The sequence below is a fragment of the Herpailurus yagouaroundi genome, unplaced genomic scaffold (genome assembly GCF_014898765.1).
Source record: "Herpailurus yagouaroundi ecotype Mexico unplaced genomic scaffold, PumYag 198, whole genome shotgun sequence".
In the NCBI taxonomy this organism is placed as follows: domain Eukaryota; kingdom Metazoa; phylum Chordata; class Mammalia; order Carnivora; family Felidae; genus Herpailurus; species Herpailurus yagouaroundi.
Window position 1 is genome coordinate 30,145,817 of NW_024412429.1, and position 21,763 is coordinate 30,167,579.

Consider the following 21,763-nt stretch of genomic DNA (forward strand, 5'->3'; position numbering starts at 1 on the left):
ATTCTGAACCAGGATTCTTAAAATGTGTGCTTTTCCATAGACTCCCTGGTCCCTCAGCAAATAGATCCTTGAGGGTCCCATACAGGTTTTTATGCATGTATCAATTAACAGGGAGGACAGACATTATAAGGGTGCCTCAGATACACATTTTCTCATCTACCACTCCTACTCCTAAGAGTCATAATTGAAGTAAGCAAGTGTTTTTGTTTTTTTTTTTAAGAGACAGAGAGAGACAGAACACAAGTGGGTGAGGGGCAGAGAGAGAATGAGACACAGAATCCGAAGCAGGCTCCAGGCTCTGAGCTGTCAACACAGAGCCTGACGCGGGGCTCGAACTCACAAACTGTGAGATCATGACCTGAGCCGAAGTCAGACACTGAACCGACTGAGCCACCCAAGCGCCCCTAAGTAAGCAAGTGTTTTTAATGAACATATAGAACTTACAGGAATTTAGTTGACTTGAAAGGAATACAATACACTATATAAAAACCAATTCAAAATCAATTATATCATTAAAACTTGTTGAGAGAAAATAAAGAACTTTTATGCCTACAATGCTACAGTGTTCAAATAATAGGTCTTTAATATAACTTTTAAAGTTACAAATATACCATTTATTAAAATCTGCTATAGAAGAGATACACATAAAGCAATTTGTACACACACACACACACACAGCCATCCTGTAAAATTACTAAGTAAAAGTTTCATACTGTTCTCAGTACTTACTTGCTAGTGTTGGTCATTATTGGACGTATTTACACACAGGACTGCTATTTTGAGATCAATCCTTTCTAATAATGGCAGTTTCGATGGAAGTCTCTTTAAATACTCTAAGTTATTTTAACAATATTTATTCTTCCAATCCATGAGCATGGAATGTTTTTCCATTTCTTTGTATCTTCTTCAATTTCCTTCATAAGCTTTCTATAGTTTTCAGCATACAGATCTTTTACATCTTTGGTTAGGTTTATTCCTATGTATTTTATGATTCTTATCGCAATTGTGAATGGGATCAGTTTCTGTATTTCTCTTTCTGTTGCTACATTATTGGTGTATAAAAATGCAACCAAATTCTGTATATTAATTTTGTATCCTGTGACTTTGCTGAATTCATGTATCAGTTCTAGAAGACTATTGTTAAAATGTCAATACTACCCAAAGCAATCTACACATTAAATGCAATCCAAATCAAAATTGCACCAGCATTCTTCTCGAAGCTAGAACAAGCAATCCTAAAATTTGTATGGAACCACAAAAGACCCCAAATAGCCAAAGTAATATTGAAGAAGAAAACCAAAGCGGGATGCATCACAACCCCAGTCTTTAGCCTCTACTACAAAGCTTTAATCATCAAAACAGTATGGTATTGGCACAAAAACAGACACATAGACCAATGGAATATAATAGAAACCCCAGAATTAGACCCACAAAAGTATGGCCAACTAATCTTTGACAAAGAAGGAAAGAATATTCAATGGAAAAAAAGATAGTCTCTTTAACAAATAGTGCTGGGAGAAATGGACAGCAACATGCAAAAGAATGAAACTAGACCACTTTCTTACACCATCCACAAAAATAAACTCAAAATGGATGAAGGATCTGAATGTGAGACAGGAAACCATCAAAACCCTAGCAGAAAGCAGGAAAAAACCTCTCTGACCTCAGCCGCAGCAATTTCTTACTTGACACATCTCCAAAGGCAAGGGAATTAAAAGCAAAAACAAACTATTGGGACCTCATGAAGATAAAAAGCTTCTGCACTGCAAAGAAAACAATCAACAAAACTAAAAAGCAACCGACAGAATGGGAAAAGATATTTGCAAATGACATATCAGATAAAGGGCTAATATCCAAAATCTATAAAGAACTCACCAAACTCCACACCTGAAAAACAATCCAGTGAAGAAATGGGCAGAAATCATGAATAGACACTTCTCTAAAGAAGACATCCAGATGGCCAACAGGCACATGAAAAGATGCTCAACGTCACTCCTCATCAGGGAAATACAAATCAAAACCACACTGAGATATCACCTCACACCAGTCAGAGTGGCTAAAATCAACAAATCAGGAGACTATAGATGCTGGCAAGGATGTGGAGAAACGGGAACCCTCTTGCACTGTTGGTGGAACTGCAAACTGGTGCAGCCTCTCTGGAAAACAGTGTGGAGGCTCCTCAAAAAATTAAAAGTAGATCTACCGTATGACCCAGCAATAGCACTGATAGGAATTTACCCAAGGGATACAGAAGTGCTGGTGCATAGGGGCACTTGTACCCCAATGTTTATAGCAGCACTTTCAACAATAGCCAAATTATGGAAAGAGCTTAAATGTTCATCAACTGACGAATGGGTAAAGAAGATGTGGTTTATATATAGAATGAAATACTAGTTGGCAATGAGAAAGAATGAAATCTAGCCATTTGTAGCTACGTGGATGAACTGGAGAGTGTTGTGCTAAGTGAAATAAGTCAGGCAGAGAAAGACAGATACTATATGTTTTCACTCATATGTGGATCCTGCGAAACTTAACAGAAGACCAAGGGAGAGGGGAACGGGGGAAAAAGTTACCGGGGGGGGGGGGGAGGGGGGGGAGGCAAAACACAAGAGACACTTAAATACTGAGAACAAACATAGGGTTGATGGGGGGGTGGGGGAGAGGGGAAAGTGGGTGATGGGCATTAAGGAAGGCACCTGTTGGGATGAGCACTGGGTGTTGTATGGAAACCAATTTGACAATAAATTATATTTAATATAAAAAAATAAAATAAAAAATAAAAATAAATAAATAAATAAATACTCTAAGTTAAATGGTACAACATCCCTGGTTTGGAGCATGTACCAGAGAGAACCATTATGAACAGGAGGCAGCCTGGTCAGGTAGAAAGTGCTTTGGAGAAGGAATAAAGGAGAAGAAGCTGGACTAGGAGTGGAGATGGGCGTTCCATCTCTTAAGTAGGCTGTTGAAACCTGTTGGGTGTCCATTTCCTCATCTGGCGTATGGTGGGTACTGATAACTATTGAACCTAGGTGACATGATGGTGGTGATGACCAAATGTAACAATGATGTGAAAGCATTTTGTTCAACCACACCTACCAGGTGTTATTAATCACTGAGCTAGGGTAGAAGCCTACTCTGAATCTCAGTTTCTTCATCAATACACTGCAGAGATGGAACAAATTAAAGGTTTTTCAAAAATTATTTTTGGAATAGAACTCATTTTTCAAATCTCAAACAGAACTTTGAAATAGAACCTATGGAACACTGGTCAAAAATCTGCAAAATCTGTCATTGAAATTTGGATTTTTCAATAAAACTCAATAACTCTTCATTACCTGCATGCTTGCCCCCCCACTCAATAGTCTCTTATTGCCTCAAATAATAACAATAAAATTACCCGCTGCTGTTTTTCTTCAAAAAAATATATTATGGCTAATTAAGCTTTTAATTAATTTTCTTATTTTATACTCAAAAGCAGAAAATATTTAGTGGATCCTCAAGGCATATAATAAACAAAATGATTCTTAGTTTTATTTTTAACCAGTATTCATAAGTTTATTGAATATCTGCATTAAAATCGTAAATGTTTTACATACCTTTGGTTGATTAATGACTTTCATGCTAAGAGGAGGGCCTTCATCAAAGTCATGTTACAAATGAAAAGTATAATGAGAAACAGACATATTTTTCTGACTTCTAACAATGTTCCATTCACTAAATCAGACTCGCTTTTTTTATTAAACCTGAAAAAAAGCGTGACAAATGTGGAATCTTTTCCAACCCAACCTTCTCTACCTCCAAAATGACTTTACCATAAACCCTGAAATATTTCCTCCTTTTACAGAACCAAGCAAACATTAGTTTTATAGAAGCCATGGCTGGGTATGTATGTGTATATAACAGTGTCCATACCTTCCTTACTAATACTCTACTTTCTATACATTTGAATTTCTCTTATTAATTTTATTGAGTCATGTCCCTTTGCTCAAAAGGGAACAGACTCTCATTTGTGATGGGACTGGACAAATCTGTCCTTTAAGAACTGTAGGTATTTTCTATGGGATGTTTTGACTCCACAACATACATTGTCATTACCCATATATTTTCCCCAAGCTAATAATAATGAAATTCTCAATAAAACTTTTTAAAAATAAAAATAGATTGTCAGTCTTTTTATGGTTATAAAAATGTCTCAGTGCATAAAACTACAAATAAAATATATTAAAAAACTGTAAGGAAATAAAATCACCTATAGTCCTTTACTTAGAAATACCTTGATAAATATTTTTTCATATATTAAATGCCCATATAATCATATGTATTATTAAAATAGGCCCCTGCTTTCCAGGTAATCAATATTGCATAGATTTCTTTCATGACTTCATGATTTAAATACGTGACATCATCATGGTTTCAATAAATATAAGTATCATTATCTCAATAGTTCTCTAGTAACCCACTGTGTGGACATAGCAACATATATTTTTGCCAATTTTATGTTAATGTAACAAAGAACATTTTCATGTATTTGCTATTACAAACAATATAGTGCTTAATATCCTTATACTCAGAGATGATATTCAAAATATATAATGGGCCCAAGCATCAATCAATGAAAAATGCCAACTACAAAACACACACACACACACACACACACACACACACGTACACATACACAGACACATATAAGATAGTCCTACATGTGCAACCAGGTCTACATTAGCCCAGATTAAACTTTCGCAATTTTCCATGTTTCACTCATTATTTTCTTGCAATAAATTCTCTAAAATGGAACTGTTGGGTAAAAATTCACACTTTTAAAAAAGATTTTGAAGCATACTCTTAAAATGTCCTTCCAAATAGTTTATTATTCATTTATACCCCCACTAGCAAAAGGAAATGGAAATTGGAGTACCAATTCTCTAACACTTTTGACAACACTGAATATTATAAGCTTCGTAAAGAATCTTCACTAACCGATGTGCAAAAAGATAATATCTAATAGATTATATCAATGACCCCAAATCTTTGCTGCTGCCTGTATCCATTTCTTCTACCATGTGACTTTGCAATCCCTCCTATTGCCCAACTGGGCTTGCACTTTTATACTTTTAGCATCGCCACAAGAAAGACATGCTGCACTAGCCAACTGATAACAAAAAAATGGATGAGAAATACGTGGAACTCTAGCAGAGAATGAAAGACACATGGAGCAAAACTGCCCTAGGTAAACAATCCTAGGCAAGCCTCAGCTACACACAGGCACCAGCTGCATATAGAAACAAAAGCAAGCCTCGGAAAGATCATTCCAAGGCAGGCAACTCACAGCCAACCAAAAGATGTGTGAGTTTTGATACCAAATCATTGTTTTCTTAGCCATTGTATTGGGAATGTTGTTACACAAAAATGGCTAAATGATACAATATGTCCTTTAATTTCATCTAATTTGGTTAACTTTTGTGTTTGGTGTTCCTTTATGTTTCTTCCTGTATGGTTTCTCTGCTCTTTGGTTAGGGTAGTTGCCTTTTCATTATTGATTTCTGTAAATGGTATATCTCATCTATTATATATGCCATAATATCTTCTTAGTTTATTATTCATCTTTTATATTCATATGCTGATTTTAGTGTATAAAAATTAAAAGTTTATGTACTTAAATCTATCTATATTTTCCTTAATTAATTTACCTTTGGTGACCTACTTGGAAAGATCTCTCCTCCTACATCAAGATTTAAAAATATTTACCTGTATTTTCTTTTAATACTTATATTGCTTCTATTTTTATAGTTAAATATTTATTGTGGTATAAAGTTATGAAATAGGGAATCTAACATCAATTTTTTAACAGACAGTTGTTCCAATACTATTTGCTGAATAATTTATTTTTATTCCTTCAATTTGAAATAACATGCGCATCATATACTATATTTTCCCAAAATGCTAGGGTTTCTTCTTAGTTGTTTTACTTCACTGATTTATTGATACATTTCTATTCAAGTGCCTAAGTGATTTACTTTTTATCAGCTTTACACAATTTTAAATCTTGGTGAGGAAATGCACATCTACTACTCTTCTTACCACACACAAAAAATTGTGTAGACCATTTTAGAAATGTATTATTCCAAGTCAATCTCAGAAGTATTTACTGGAGTTTTCAAAAAAGTTTCATTTGGATCTAATTAATTCACAGAAAATGGCTATTGTATGATACTTAGTCTTCTCATTAAAATATAACATGTATTTTAAATTATTCAAGTATTATTAGATCTGCATCAACATTTTGGAGTTTATCATATTGGTCCTTTATATCTCCACTTAAATTTTTCCTTAGGTATTTTATATTTTTTGTTGCTGCTACAGAAGGATTCTTTTTCATTAGAATATGGATGGTCATTCCTTGTGTAAAAAAGATATTGATTTTGTAGCCAGTCATTTTATTAAACTGTTTCATTCAGTACATTTCAATTGATTCTCTTGAGAAGACAACTACATAATCTTGGAGGTACTCCTGTAAAATGAACAACATTGTAAATAGAAAGGATATATTTTTGTTTTAAAATACAGAATACTTTATTTCACACTGTATATACTCCTCAAAACTTCTTTGGAAATCAAAAGCAGAGATTAAATCAAGCATTTTCAGCATCTTCTTAGTTATAAATTTTCAAAGTTTTCTTCATGATTTTTTATCTATTCAAATTGACAAGATTTTCTACTTACAAAATATTTGAAACTTTGTTAACAAACTTTGCAAATCATTGTAATTCTATTTTAGATATAAAACCTGCTGGTGTTGATCTTGAAGCCTTACAAATTCTGACCTCTTAGTCAAAAGCTTCTCTATATTCCAGTTAGGTCCTCCCTCTAGGTGCTAGTGGACAACTTTTGAAATTCAGATCTACTCAGCTGTCATCCCTAATATTAAAAAAAGAGACAGGTCCAGACTGCAGGAAGAATGTAAGTAAATGTGTAAAATATCTTCTAAGGGGCGCCTGGGTGGCGCAGTCGGTTAAGCGTCCGACTTCAGCCAGGTCACGATCTCGCGGTCCGTGAGTTCGAGCCCCGCATCGGGCTCTGGGCTGATGGCTCAGAGCCTGGAGCCTGTTTCCGATTCTGTGTCTCCCTCTCTCTCTGCCCCTCCCCCGTTCATGCTCTGTCTCTCTCTGTCCCAAAAATAAATAAACGTTGAAAAAAAATTTAAAAAATAAATAAATAAATAAATAAATAAAATAAAATATCTTCTAAGTAGTGTGTTTTATTTTATTCTAGTTGCTATTATAGCTTATAAATTAGGAAATACAATTGTGTGTGCACATATATATGTAAATAAATATTTATTATTTATTTATTTATATGTTTGTATATGTTTGTATAAAATTAATAAATTAAGTTAATAAAATATTAAATAAATATTTATTATTTATTTATATGTGTGTGTATATGTTTATATGTGAATCTATATATTTATATATGTGTGTATATGTATATATATTACAAATATTATATGTGTTATATGTATTATATTAATTAAATGTGTATATATTACAAATATATATGTACATATATTACAAATGTTATTATTTAATAAAATGCTAATAATTTCTGTCTGTAAAAGTTAAACTTTAAACCTTTATTAAACTGAATTTAAATAATGAAATAGAATAGAATGGAGGAGGCTGATTTCTACCATTTTTGGTAACATACAGACTTAGAAAGGTATTTCACCCTCACTATATATTGTCCATAATAGTAGCATTACAATTAAAAATAAGTGAGTGAGACATACAAATCTGAAATCCCTTTAGATAATCTGTGTGTTTCTGAAGAGTTCTATGGACAGAGAATTTCCAAAATTGAACAGCATGTTTCATTGATTCCAGAGCATAGTTTAAAACCTTTTTAGCCTATTTGAAATTAGAATGCATGTTGTAGTAAGTGTTATATCATTGTTTAATCAGGAGCATTTCTTATTATTATTATTATTTTAGTGACACATTACATACTTGTGTTATCTTACAATCAATGGTATTTAAGATTAGATGTACTATCACATTTGAACATTATAGAATAGCTCAGGAGTTTACATTACTATGTGACCATTTTATAAAGGATCTTTTCATAAAAAATAATCCATCTCTAGTTTAGACTTTTTTAAGTCAGTGGATTATAATGTTTTTCAGGGTTATCAGGTCCTTTAAAAATTAATGGATAATTATGAGCAGCTACCCCTAAAATTATGCACATACCCAAAATCTCACCCAGTTTCATTAATTTAATACAATGACATAATGTAATGACCCCTAGAATAGTGGTTTTTTTACATCATCATTGGCTATAAACATTTAAAACTATTGAGATTCAGAAATTTCATCATTAATGGTTTGCAGAAGATTCTAATACACAGTCAGGACTGACATTGCCTTCTAGCTCATCCAAACTCTAGATAATCTGTGGATTATCTGTATTAAAAAATTCCTGCATCCCACATTGTATACTATGAATCTGAATCTGTTCTAGGCATGGCCTCTGTATTAACAATTTTTAAAAGCTCTCTCTCCTTGCTATTCAAATTGTGGTCCACAGACTAGCAGCATCAACATCACCTGGGGGCTTATAAATGCAGAATCTCAGGCCTCATCCCAGAACTTCCTAATCAAAATCTGCATTTTAATAAGATCTCCAGATGATTCACATGCACGTAAGTTTTAAGAAGCAGGAGTCTATAAGAGTCCCATGTGCAACCAGGGTTAAGGATGGCTACAATTAAGCAACACATCTTCCAGTTCTGTAATTTATTAACAGAAATTATTGTTTCTTAATAAGTTTTTTCTTTAAAAACAAGTCTTTTGCAGTTACAAAGAACAAAGATTCACTTTGCTCCCTAAGATAGAATTTACGATAAAGAAACAAAAGGAAGAAGAGGAAGTCCCAAAAAGGAGAACATCTTTCACTAAAATCTTAAATAAATATTAAAATATTAAAAGGAGATTTTGAGGTAAGAAACAACTTACTACATCCACTACGATACTCCATTAATTAAATTTATCAGTAGAACTTTCTAAATATTCTTGAATTACCAGTATATTTATAGCTTGGATCACTTATCCTTGCTGAGTTATAACTGATGTGGTTTTTAGAGTGGTGGTGGCAGTCCAGAGCTGACAGACAAGAAAGAGTTCTTGAGACATCTTTGGTGCAAAAAGATTGTATTAAAGCACAGGAACAGGACCTGTGGGCGGAAAGAGCTGCACTGGGGTGGTGAGGAGTAACTGAATATATACTATGGAGTTGGGGAAGGTAAAGGCAAAAGGGAGGTTTCCAAAAGGACTTTCAAACGCTAAAGAAGACTCATAGGAGGCTGGAGGCCTAGCAATTGTCAAGCTAAGGTTGTTTGTTCCTCTAGTAAGGCATTAAGGCATTAAGACAGTAGGGAGTTCCTGGAGAAAAATGTGATACTCTGCCTATCCCAAGTATTTGTCAAAGGGCTGCAGGTTATAAGGATATTTAATTTTATCTGCCATTTCCTTCTTGCCTTTGTTCCCTACATCATTATGGAGGGGAGGGTTATGTTAGGACCCCAGGAAACTGAGTCTATGGGTTTCTGGAGGGGGTGGGTGCAGGGTGTTCGCTTGTGCTTTGTCCTCAGGTTGCCTTTGGCTCCCTCATCACAATGACTCAATTATCTTTCCCTTTTACCACCAGTTCCTATGAATTGAAGACCTATAGTGTAGGATCCTAGTGATCCTTTCTCCCATCAAAAATACCACAAAATGTTCTCAGCCTTTAGGAAAAAAGCACAGCTAAGAAATACTATAAAGAGGGGTGCCTGGGTGGCTCAGTCCGTTAAGCAGCCGACTTCGGCCCTGATCACGATCTCATGGTTTGTGAGTTTGAGCCCCACTTCGGAGTCTCTGCTAACAGCTCAGAGCCTGGAGCCTGCTTTGGATTCTGTGTCTCCTCTCTCTCTCTACCCCTCCCCTGCTCATGCTCTGTCTCTCTCTCTCAAAAATAAATAAACATTAAAAAAAATAAAAAAAGAAATACTATAAAGAGAGATAAGAGGAGCAGGCATAATCGAGAGCATGTATGTGTATGTATATGGTGTGTGTGTGTGTGTGTGTGTGTGTGTGTGTGTGTGTTGTTTGTTTTCTCCATTGGCTCAAGACTATTATTCTGTGCTAATGACCTCTGATTTTATTTTTAAGCTGTTTTGTTCACTTGTTCTTTGTTTTTAATCATGGAAAGGCAAATTAAACTTACAAGATTATTGGGGCACCTGGGTGGCGCAGTCGGTTAAGCGTCCGACTTCAACCAGGTCACGATCTCGCGGCCCGTGGGTTCGAGCCCCGCGTCAGGCTCTGGGCTGATGGCTCGGAGCCTGGAGCCTGTTTCCGATTCTGTGTCTCCCTCTCTCTCTGCCCCTCCCCCGTTCATGCTCTGTTTCTCTCTGTCCCAAAAATAAATAAAAAACGTTGAAAAAAAAATTAAAAAAAAAAAAACTTACAAGATTACTTTGCTAAGACCAGAATTTTAGAGTTTTGCTTTGTTCTATATCTGGAAAGATAAACTGACCTATGACCTTTCACACAATTTGTAACTCTCCAGAAGCTGTAAGAAAACCACAGAAACAATCACACTTATGCACATCAGCACCAGAGTAAAAACCATGTGGGCAATAAGGTGGAAATAACAGGCTTGGGCCAGTGCTGTTGGAATGCAGTGTATTAAAAAACATCCAGAAGAGCGACCCTCCAAATAAAGCCCCATGAACAACAAACAGCATTTAACTTGTGTGTTAGGTAGCATGTTTGCTCAGTAACATGCTCTAACAAGAAGCTGGGCTCTATGTCATCTTCATTGTATTCTTCCTCCTTCAGAGTTTTAATAGAAGGTTAACTACAAACTCATAACTGATAATAGAATTAACCTATTAACTATCAAACTGGACACATTTATATTACTAAGCTTCTCCAGGTCACTCCTAGACTAGTCTTTTGTTTGCTATGCAAGAATGCCGATTTTGTTATTTCTGCCATCTTTGTGAATAGTTAATAAAAACCAGTGTTACCAAACAGTGTGTAGTTGATCCACTTATAAGGATGGAATTGGAACCTAACCAATAGTAGAGGGGATGCTAGGTAATCCCCTGGTTATGTTGCCTAGATAAAACAGTCTACTATTTGTACAATCTCCTTCTTGAATAGCCTACTTCTTAGTTCTTGACTGGCAGCTCTATCACTTCCCCTGCCTGGGATGTTCTTTAACTGATTTTGCACAAGTGCTTCCTGCTGACCATTTGGGTCTTCCCTGACTGCTACCCCAAAGGAGCTCCAGGTCCCTCCCTATCAAAGAACTTTGCTTTATTTCCTTCAGAGGAAAAAACATATCACCATATGATATATATAGCTTTAAATTTTAACTACTGTCTCATTTTCCCCATAAGAGTGTTTGCTCCAAAAGGGAAGGGACCTTGACTATCTTGTGACCAAGTATATTGTTCCCAGAACCAAAAGAGAGCTTGACCTATTGAAGGCTTTCAATGAATATTCATTGAATAAAAGAATGAGCCATGATAGCCCTAGGAATCAACTACTATGAATATCTAATAATCTGATATGTCAAATATTAATATTAATCTACAATGAAAACACTGTGGTCAGGTAGAATAATTTATTTCAAAATCAAACCTGAGCATTTATAAAATCTATTTTGTTAGATCTACTTAGAAAAGGTTTATTTATCTTGTATTATTCTTTTCCATCTATTCCACACAGAAAGAAATATATGCCTCAGCCCCAACTATTAAAACTTGACTTTGTGGTTTTTATTCCTCAGGCTGAGCCAAAGAGGAATATACCAATTAAAAATGCAGAAGAGGGGCGCCTGGGTGGCTCAGTTGGTTGAGCGTCCGACTTCAGCTCAGGTCACGATCTTGCGGTCCGTGAGTTCGAGCCCCGCGTCAGGCTCTGGGCTGATGGCCCAGAGCCTGGAGCCTGCTTCCGATTCTGAGTCTCCCTCTCTCTCAGCCCCTCCCCCATTCATGCTCTGTCTCTCTCTGTCTCAAAAAATGTTAAAATGTTAAAAATGTTTAAAAAAAATAAAAAATAAAAAAAATTTAAAAAAATAAAAATGCAGAAGATATATTGTTGATGGCTTCCTTTGCTGTGAAAAACCTTTTTATTTTGATGTAGTCCCAATAGTTTATTTTTGCTTTTGTTCCCTTTGCTTGAGGAGACATATCTAGAAAGAAGTTGCTATGGCCAACGTCAAAGAAGTTACTACCTATATTCTCTCCTATGAGTTTCATGGCTTCAGGTTTCACATTTAAGTCTTTACTCCATTTTGAGTTTATTTTTGTGTATGGTTTAAGAAAGTGTTGGGGCGCCTGGGTGGTGCAGTCGGTTAAGCGTCCGACTTCAGCCAGGTCACAATCTCGCGGTCCGTGAGTTCGAGCCCCGCATCAGGCTCTGGGCTGATGGCTCAGAGCCTGGAGCCTGTTTCCGATTCTGTGTCTCCCTCTCTCTCTGCCTCTCCCCGTTCATGCTCTGTCTCTCTCTGTCCCCCAAAAAATAAATAAACGTTGAAAAAAAATTAAAAAAAAAAAGAAAGTGGTCCAATTCCATTCTTTTGCATGTAGCTGTCCAGTTTTCCAGAACCATTTATTAAAAAGACTGTCTTTTCCCCAATGTATATTCTTCTTTACTTTGTCACAGAATAATTGATCATATAAATGTGGGTGTATCCCTGGAGTCGTTATTCTGCTCCATTGATCTACATACCTATACTGTTTTAATTACTATAGCTTTGAAGTATATCTTGAAATCTGGAATTGAAATACCTCAATTTGTTCTTTCTCAAGATTGTTTTGGCTATTCAGGGTCTTTTGTGGTTCCATTCAAACTTTAGTATTCTTTGTTCTAGTTCTGTGAAAAATTCTGTTGGTATTTTGATAAGGATTGCTTTGGGTAGTATGGACATTTTAACAATTATCAGTTCTTATAATCTATAAGCATGGAATATTTTCCATTTCTGTCATCTTCAATTTTATTCATCAATGTTTTATATAGTTTTCAGAGTACAGATCTGTCACCTCTTTGGTTAAGTTTATTCCTAGATATTTTATTATTTTTGGTGCAATTGTAAATGGAATTGTTTTCTTAATTTGTCTTTCTTCTACTTAATTAGTAGATATTAATGCTACTGATTTTCTGGATATTAATTTTGTATCCTGCAACTTTACTGAATTCATTTATGACTTCTAACATTTTTTTTTTTGGTGGAATCCTTAGGGATTTTTTTTCTTTTATGTATAGTATCATGTCATCTGCAAATAGTGACAGTTTAACTTCTTTCTTACCAGTATAGATTCCTCTTATTTCTTTTTCCTGTCTGATTGTTATGGCTAAGGCTTCTAGTACTGCATTGAACAAAACTGGTGACAGTAGACATCTTTGTCTTCTCATCTTAGAGGAAAAGCTCTCAGTTTTTCACCATCTCATATGATGTTAGCTGTGAATAGACAGTTTTCCAAAGAAGACATACAGATGGCCAACAGGTACATGAAAAGGTGGTTAACATAACTACTTATCAGGTCAATGAAAATCAAAATCACCAAGTGATATCATCTTACACTTGTAAGGATGGCTATTATCAAAAAGGCAAGAGATAAGTGTGGGCAAGAATGTGAAGGAAAGGGAACCCTTATGCATTGTTGGTGGGAATGTAAATTGGCATAGCCACTATGGAAAAACAGTTTGGAGGTTCCTCAAAAATTAAAAGTAGGCGTGCCTGGGTGGCTCAGTCAGTTAAGAGTTTGACTTCATTCGGCTCAGGTCATGATCTCATGGTTTGTGAGTTCAAGCCCTGCGTTGGGCTCTGTGATGACAGCTCAGAGCTTACAGCCTGCTTCGGATTCTGTGCCTCCCTCTCTCTCTGCTCCTCCACCACTTGTGCTCTGTCTGCCTCTCTCTCAAAAAGTAAATAAACATTAAAAAAATTAAAAGTAGAACTACCATATAACCCAACAATCCCACTTTCTGTACATAAAGTAAATGAAATCACTGTCTCAAAAAGATATTTGCATCTGAATTTTTATTAATGCCCTAAACACAATAGCCAGGACACCAAAACAACCTAAGAGCCTGTCAATGGATAAAAGAATTAAAAATGGCATATATATATATATATATATATATATATATATATGTACCTATATATAATTCAGCTGTATATTTAAAAAAGGAGGAAATCTTGCCATTTGCAACAATATGGATGAACTTTGAGGTCATTATGCTAGGCGAAAGAAACCAGACAAAGACAAATACTATATGACCTCACTTATATGTGGATCTAAAAAATATTAAATATTAAAAATTGAACTCAGAAAAAAATGCAAGAGATGTTCCTACTTCTGCAAAATATTCATTGGTTTCCAAACAGTTTTCAAATGCAATTTTAAAAAGCATTCTCATATTTTGGGTGCTTACTTTATTGCCTTATAACCTTCTATAAATGTATCTATTTTCAAATTTAAGTGATATTTATTTGATTCCAAAACAAATTTACTCACTGCACAACCTTTAAATCTAGATCTACACTTCTCAACTATTAAGAACCTCTGTGGAAGCATTTCATGCTGTGGAAGTGTGAAATGTAGTTTCCTCAGAGAGAGATGAACCTTGCTAAGACAGAATTCAATTAGCCTTCCTGCTCAGTCCAGGCATCCGAACCTGTCATTTAATACTTGGTGCTGTTCATATGACCCAGTTATCCACAAATATCAGTACCTGAAAATGTTCCATACCTTACTAATTTGCAAATAACGACAACAACAAAATCTATTACAAGTTGCTGTATCTGCACTCTAACATTTTCTCGACTCAGCCATACTCCCAAAACTCTGAGGACTACGCTGTAGATAATGATGGCTTTCCAGTTGCTCTTCACAGAATATTTGATGATCACCTTTGGTGAGTTTGAAAAGACAGTCTACACAGTGATTAAGAATGCAGACTCTGGGGCGCCTGGGTGGCTCAGTTGGTTAAGCATCTGACTTAGGCTCAGGTCATGATCTCACAGTTTGTGAGTTCAAGCCCCGTGTCAGGCTCTGTGCTGACAGCTCAGAACCTGGAACCTGCTTCGAATTCTGTGTCTGCCCCTCTCTCTGCCCACTCATGCTCTGTCTCTCTCAAAACTAAATGCACACTAAAGATTAAAAAAAAAAAAGAATGCAGACTCTGGAGTCAGACATCTGGAGTCTGAATCCAGCCCTGCCAACAGTTTGCTGCAGGACTGTAAGTTTTCTGTGCTTCTGAACATCAGGTATCCAAATAAGGGAAATAACAGCACCTACCTCTAAGTGTTGTGAGAATCACACATACCAAGGCCTGTAAACTCTTCAGCACAATACCAGGCACATGCTCGAAAGAAAGAAATAATAACTGCTTTGTGGCCAATATTTTCCCAATTTGCAGCTTATCTTTTTAATCATATTGGTTATATTGGTAATATACTGTAATCTTCATTTTGTGTCTTCCAAATCTGTACATAGACTTCACAATTTCTCAGTTGTACTGGCCTCCAGAAAACTATTAGTGCCAGCTGAGGGTTTAGTACTGATGTCATTTGGGTCCTTTCTGTGCATCCTACCCCTTGTTATTCTTGTCCCACTCTAATGCACTGTCTTGGGGTCTTTGTGCTCCTTCTCTCCATTTTAGTCTTTGCTCACTTTCTGAATCATTAGATGGTGGGTCTGCATTAGCTGATTACAGGAGAAGGTTCTGAGTCCTGCCTATATGCCCTGCACCCAATAGCAGCACTAGCATTTCTCCATGATCAATCTGTCCTCTCACAGTGGACAGGCCCCTCTGCTTCATCCACTGCATGAACCTGGCTTTCCACATAACTGTGGAAATGGAAAGGGGGATTGGTAGAATGACACTTCTTTTGGTAGAAAGAGACATTTCCTGGTTGAAGTTAGAACTGACAATAGATTCTCCCTGCCCCCACTGCCCACAAAAGTGAATGTCATAACATTTCCTGCTCGACCTATTTAAGTATCTATCTGCCCACAATAACTTAGGATATTGCCATTGAACTGTCACTTGCTTAATGTCATGTGATCTATGTGATCACAGATTTGTTTAAAAATAAGCATGGGCTCCTTCTACAACTACCAATGATATATATGGCCAAGAGGCAGGAATTCTGTTTCTCACTTTCAAGAGTTTGTAAAAAGACCGAGAATTCTCAGTTTCATAGTATGAAAGGGTATTATTTGCTGAGAATATATCAACAAGACAAATTTAAGTGTTTTCATCAGTTATAATTTCTATTAGGATAAATTTAGTAATAACAATTATAGTGCAAGTTAATGCCAGTCATGGGTACAAAAGTAATACATATTTATTGTAGAAAAATTTTACATATGTGAAGAAGTATATATAAGAAAATTTAAATAACCTGGGTTTCCTCTTTCCTCTTTCTTAGATCATGCTTCATCTGAACACTGTCAATACTTCTAATTATAAATTTGAATTGTCAAGCCACAAATTTGGGATTTTTTTCATTTTCTTAATCACTGAACTTATTTTCTGTCTTAAGCTTTTTCACTGGTAGAAACATAATATTAGCCAAAACATGATACTCTTAGTTTATTCTAACTTTTCCCTTAGTGAAATTAGAATTTCCTTACCTATCTTCTTTTTTCTTTTTCAGGATTATAGTTTCATTCTAGAGGCCTATGTAAGAACAAGGCATCTGGAAGGATGTAGATGTGGTAGGTGTCTGTCACCTACCCAGTCACCATGCCCTGACAGATGCTGCATGCTTTTTACCTGGCATCACAGAAAACCACTACCAGCAATCAACCCTGAACTGCCCCCATCCAAAAGGAGAATAATTCTTAGAATATTTTTTCCCTTAAAGAGTGTCTTAGTTTGAATTATTATGCCTGGAAAATAATAAGGGTACAGACTAAGATTAAGTGGAGTGAACCAGATTTCCATTCCAAGGGCTACAAGTGAAGAACCTGGAAGAATGAGACAAGGAAAGATAGAAAGCCAATATAGACTGGTGTTATTGAGATTAAGGCTGTGAACAGTGGCTCTTCAGAGAAACAGCCCCCAACAGACAGGATTGGCCTGGAACCATCACCTAGACTTTGGTGAGACCTGACACTAACAGCTAGGTTCTCCTATTGAGCAAGAATAATTTTACAGACCATCGACATCAGACAAGGCCAAGGCCACTCTGATTGCAATGGATTAGGACAAAAAAATCACTTCATAATTATATCTAAAAACAGATAAAAGCATGAAATATTACCCTAACCATTAAAAATAACCAAGTATCTCCCTAACCTGGCTAATATGAGTCACTGCTATTTCTTTACCAGTTACAAATATAACCTCATTTTATTCCTTCCACTTATAGGTAAGATTTAAGATACCCAATCATAGAATCTTTGCTTCCTGATCACATCCAAACCTGAGCAAAACACCATTGTCTTCAACTCTCCCCCAAAATACCTAACACGGTTAACAATTTCTTAGTCCTTTCTAACTGCCTCTTACATAAATGTCCCACAGTTCCCTGTGTGGTACATTCTCTCTGTCTGCAACAAGCATTAAACTCAACTTGTTCAACATCATATGTGTTCTTGGTGGTCTTTGGTTGTCGAGTATTGAGACACTCTATTATGCTAGTACCTCTTGATGAGTTTATAGAATGTATCATAAACTTGTCCAACAGAAGGAGAAAGGCAGAAGGAGCTGCGCATGAACGCAGACCAAGCAAGCTCCTGACAGCTTCCTTGGTGATGGGGGAGCCATTAAGCAGAAAGTGAAGTGAGCCAAATTTCAATCCCAGCTACCTCTCAAACCAAAAGTATGAGTCTCCTCCTCAATTCTCTTATCACTGCCTGCCATAGCATTCTGATCTTCCATAGGCACTTTAAGCAAAATCAGATTCCCTCATACACAAGAATTGAGAGTTTGAGATGCTTGCACCGCAGTCTGGGTCAAATGGAGCTATTCTCTTGCTCAGATCTTACTCAAAACTACCAGCTTTTTAGGTCATACAGTTAATAAAATGGGCAGTACTCCAAAATGTGGAATAAATTGCCTCTAAAATTTAAACAGGCCCATTAAACTTTGAAGAGTTCATTGTTGCAAAGATATCTACCTTTTCACACCCAAGACTCCTGGATTCAAAAAAACTTACTGAGATGTCAGCCCCCTCTGTTGTCAGAAGTACATGTAATCTAAAGCACCTACCATACTGATATTATCATCAATGTAACGAATGTGTATGATGTCCTATGAAATGGCCAGAGCCCCAGGAACTAATTGATTCAGTGAAAAACTAATACTTTTGGTATCTTCTATATTTTAACATAGAAAAAAGAAAACATTTATAAGATACCAATATGAAGACCATATATGGAAGAATTGTTGTAAATAGAGTAACTAGTTGATTAATCTGTCATCATTCGCCAAGACAGCCATCTTTCATTCTGGCCAAACTACAGAATAAAATGGGAATGTGAGAAGAATCTCTATACTTAAAATCACTTATGATGGTACTAAGTCTCCGTGATTGTTTTTTACTTTCTATTTTGAGAAGAAGGGTAAACTTAACAAATTTTGTGTAAGATATGTATACTAAAAATTACAAACATCCTACAGAAAAATTAAATGATATTCATAAATGGATAAGATATACATGTTTATAAATCCCAAAATTCAAATTCAAATTGCTCTACTCAAATTCAAATTCTAATCGCTAAGCACACTCCTCCCTTAAGGCCAGCAGATCCTCCGCGCCACTTTGAAGGACGAGAGGCTTCAGTGGATGACTGCTGCTCTCTCACCAATGACGTCCTACACCAATGTCCTCGCCCACCATCTCAAGCGACGTTGCAGAGATACCTCACTGCTGAGTTGCCCTGGCTTTCTGACAATATCCGACTCAGAAGCGGCCACCACTTCCTCAATCCTTCCTCAAAATCATCCAGTACAAACCGACTTTCAACAAAACGTCCCTCTTGACTTTCTCTTACAGAGATACTCCCAAGGTTCCGTGGGGTGTTTTCCTGGCTTCAGGGAGCTGAATAAACCAGGGTTTTGGATCTACGGAAAAAAATGTCAGCTCTACTCAAATTGATCTATAAATTCAATGCAATCTCAATTGATATTCTAACAAGTGTTTTTGGTATAAACTTTAAAGCTGATTCTAAAGTTTATGTAGAAATGCAAAGGCTCTAGAATAGCCAGGAAAAAAAACTGAAGAACTTACACTAGCTGATCTCAAGACTTACTATAAAGCTATGGTAATCAAGAAAATGTGGTATAAAGAAGAGAGGGGCACCTGGGTGGCTCAGTCGGTTGAGTGTCCAACTTTGGCTTAGGTCGTGATCCCGCAGCTTGCAGGTTCAAGCCCCATGTTGGGCTCTGTGCTGACAGCTTAGAGCCTGGACCCTGTTTCAGATTCTGTGTCTCCCTCTCTCTCTGCTCCTCCCCTGCTCGCACTCTGTCTCCCTCTCTCTCAAAAATAAATAAAGGTTAAAAAATTTTTTTTAAAAAGCAGACACATATAGATTAATGGAATAAAATATCATCCACAAATAATATCCACATATCTATAGTTAATTGAGTTTCAACAATAGCGTCAAGATAACTCAATAGAGGGAAAAGATAATTTCAATAAATGATGCTAGAACAACTAGTATTTGTATGGAGAAACAAGGGGGTTTTAATCATCACATCTTTTACAAAATTAACTCAAATAGATCACAGATGTTAACATAATGCTACAACTACAAAACCCCTAATTATTAGGGAAACATAAGTTAAAAACACAATGAGATATCACCCCATACGTATTAGAGTGGCTATTCCCAAAAGACAAGAAATAATAGGTGTCAGGGAGGATGTAAAGAGAACCCTCATACACTGTCGATGGGAAGGCAAGTCAGTGCAGCCACTATGGGAAACAATATAAGATTCCTCAGAAAATTAAGAATAGTTCTGCCATATAATCCAATTATTCCACTTCTGGGTATCTACCCAAAGGATAAGAAAGCACTAATTTGAAAATATACATGTACTCCTATGTTCCTTACAGCATTATTTACAATAGCCAAGATATTGAAACAACCTAAGTGCTCACCAACAGATAAATGGATAAAAAGGTTGTAGTGTATATACACATACATATACATACATATATATATATATATATATATATATATATATATATATATATATAGTATACACACACACACACACACACACACACACACACACACACACAAATACTGGAGTACTACTCGGCCATAAGAAGAATGAAACTTTGCCATTTGTGACAACATGGATGGACCTTCAGGATATTAGGCTAAGTGAATTAAGTCAGACAGAGAAAGACAAATACTATATGATTTCATTCACATGTGGAATCTAAATAAACAAAACAAATGGACAAGAAACACACAAAATCCCATAGATATAGAGAACAGTTTGATGCTTATCAGAGGGGAAGGGCAAAATGGGTGAAAGAGGTCAATTATATGGTCACAGATGGTAACTAGACTTCTGGTGGTGATTACTATGTAACACAAACAGATACTGAATTATAATGCTGTATACTTGGAAGTTATATAATATTACATACTAATTTTATTCCAGTCTTTTTAAAAAAACTTCTAGAATGACTAAACTTTTTTTTTTAACTGGTAATATCAAGTGAATCTTTTTTATACTTAGGGTCGAACTGTAAAATGACAATCACTTTGGCAAATAGTTTGTAGTCTCCTAAACAATAAATATAACGAAATAGCAAACATGAGTCTGTTCTGAGAATAGTAAAATATAGTAAATTACTCACATTACATTCAAAGTAGCAAATTCATTTTTTCACTCTTGAAATTGAGAAACAGAGAAAAAGAATAGATTCAAACATATTTTCAAATATGAAAGTGATCACTACTAGAATTAGTGATAAAGTATACAGATGGCATCCAATTCAGTAGGCAATATAAAAAGCAAAGAAAATGTCCACTTAGCAACAGCAGCACACAGGCATGCACATAAACCAATATTCCCTAAAACTTAGAACACAAAAGTACTGGCATAAAAAAATAAAGCTTCATAAAACATAAAACAAAATGATGAAAGACTCAATACATTTGTTATAACAACAAATTAAAATTGCCTGAAAGTCAACTCAGAAAAAGGCGAACACTCCAGAATCATCACAGAGCAGAATTCAAACTATTGTCCTTGGGAAAAATATGCCTAAATAAATCTATTAGAAATATTAGAAATGAAAAGATGAGAGCAGCTAATTTTGGCAAGAATACAGTAAGTAAAAATGCAATATTGATTTCAGATAATATAAATTTTATGGTAAAATATATCAGATTAAAGGAAGAATGTCAACATTTATAAAGAGGTTTAATCAAAAATATAACAGTTATGAACCTTCTCACTGAAAAATTTAACATTTCTTGTTGTACAGATCTACTGGTGACAAATTTTCTCAACTGTGTGTGTGTGTGTGTGTGTGTGTGTGTGTGTGTGAGAGAGACAGAGAGACAGAGAGACAGAGAGACAGAGAGAGAAAAGATTTCATTTGCCTTCTTTTTGAAACAAACTGTCAATATTATAAAATTTGAAGTTTTTTCCTTTCAGAACATTAAGTTTACATTTTAGTTTGCATGGTTTCTGACAAAAAATTTGTGACAATTCTTCTCTTTGTCCCT

The 21,763-nt window shown here is 35.6% G+C and overlaps 1 pseudogene; it reads left to right on the forward strand.

The window, feature by feature from the left end:
- LOC121013098 (forkhead box protein K2-like) overlaps positions 1 to 21,763 on the forward strand; it is a 127,957-nt pseudogene that overhangs the window by 60,446 nt on the left and 45,748 nt on the right.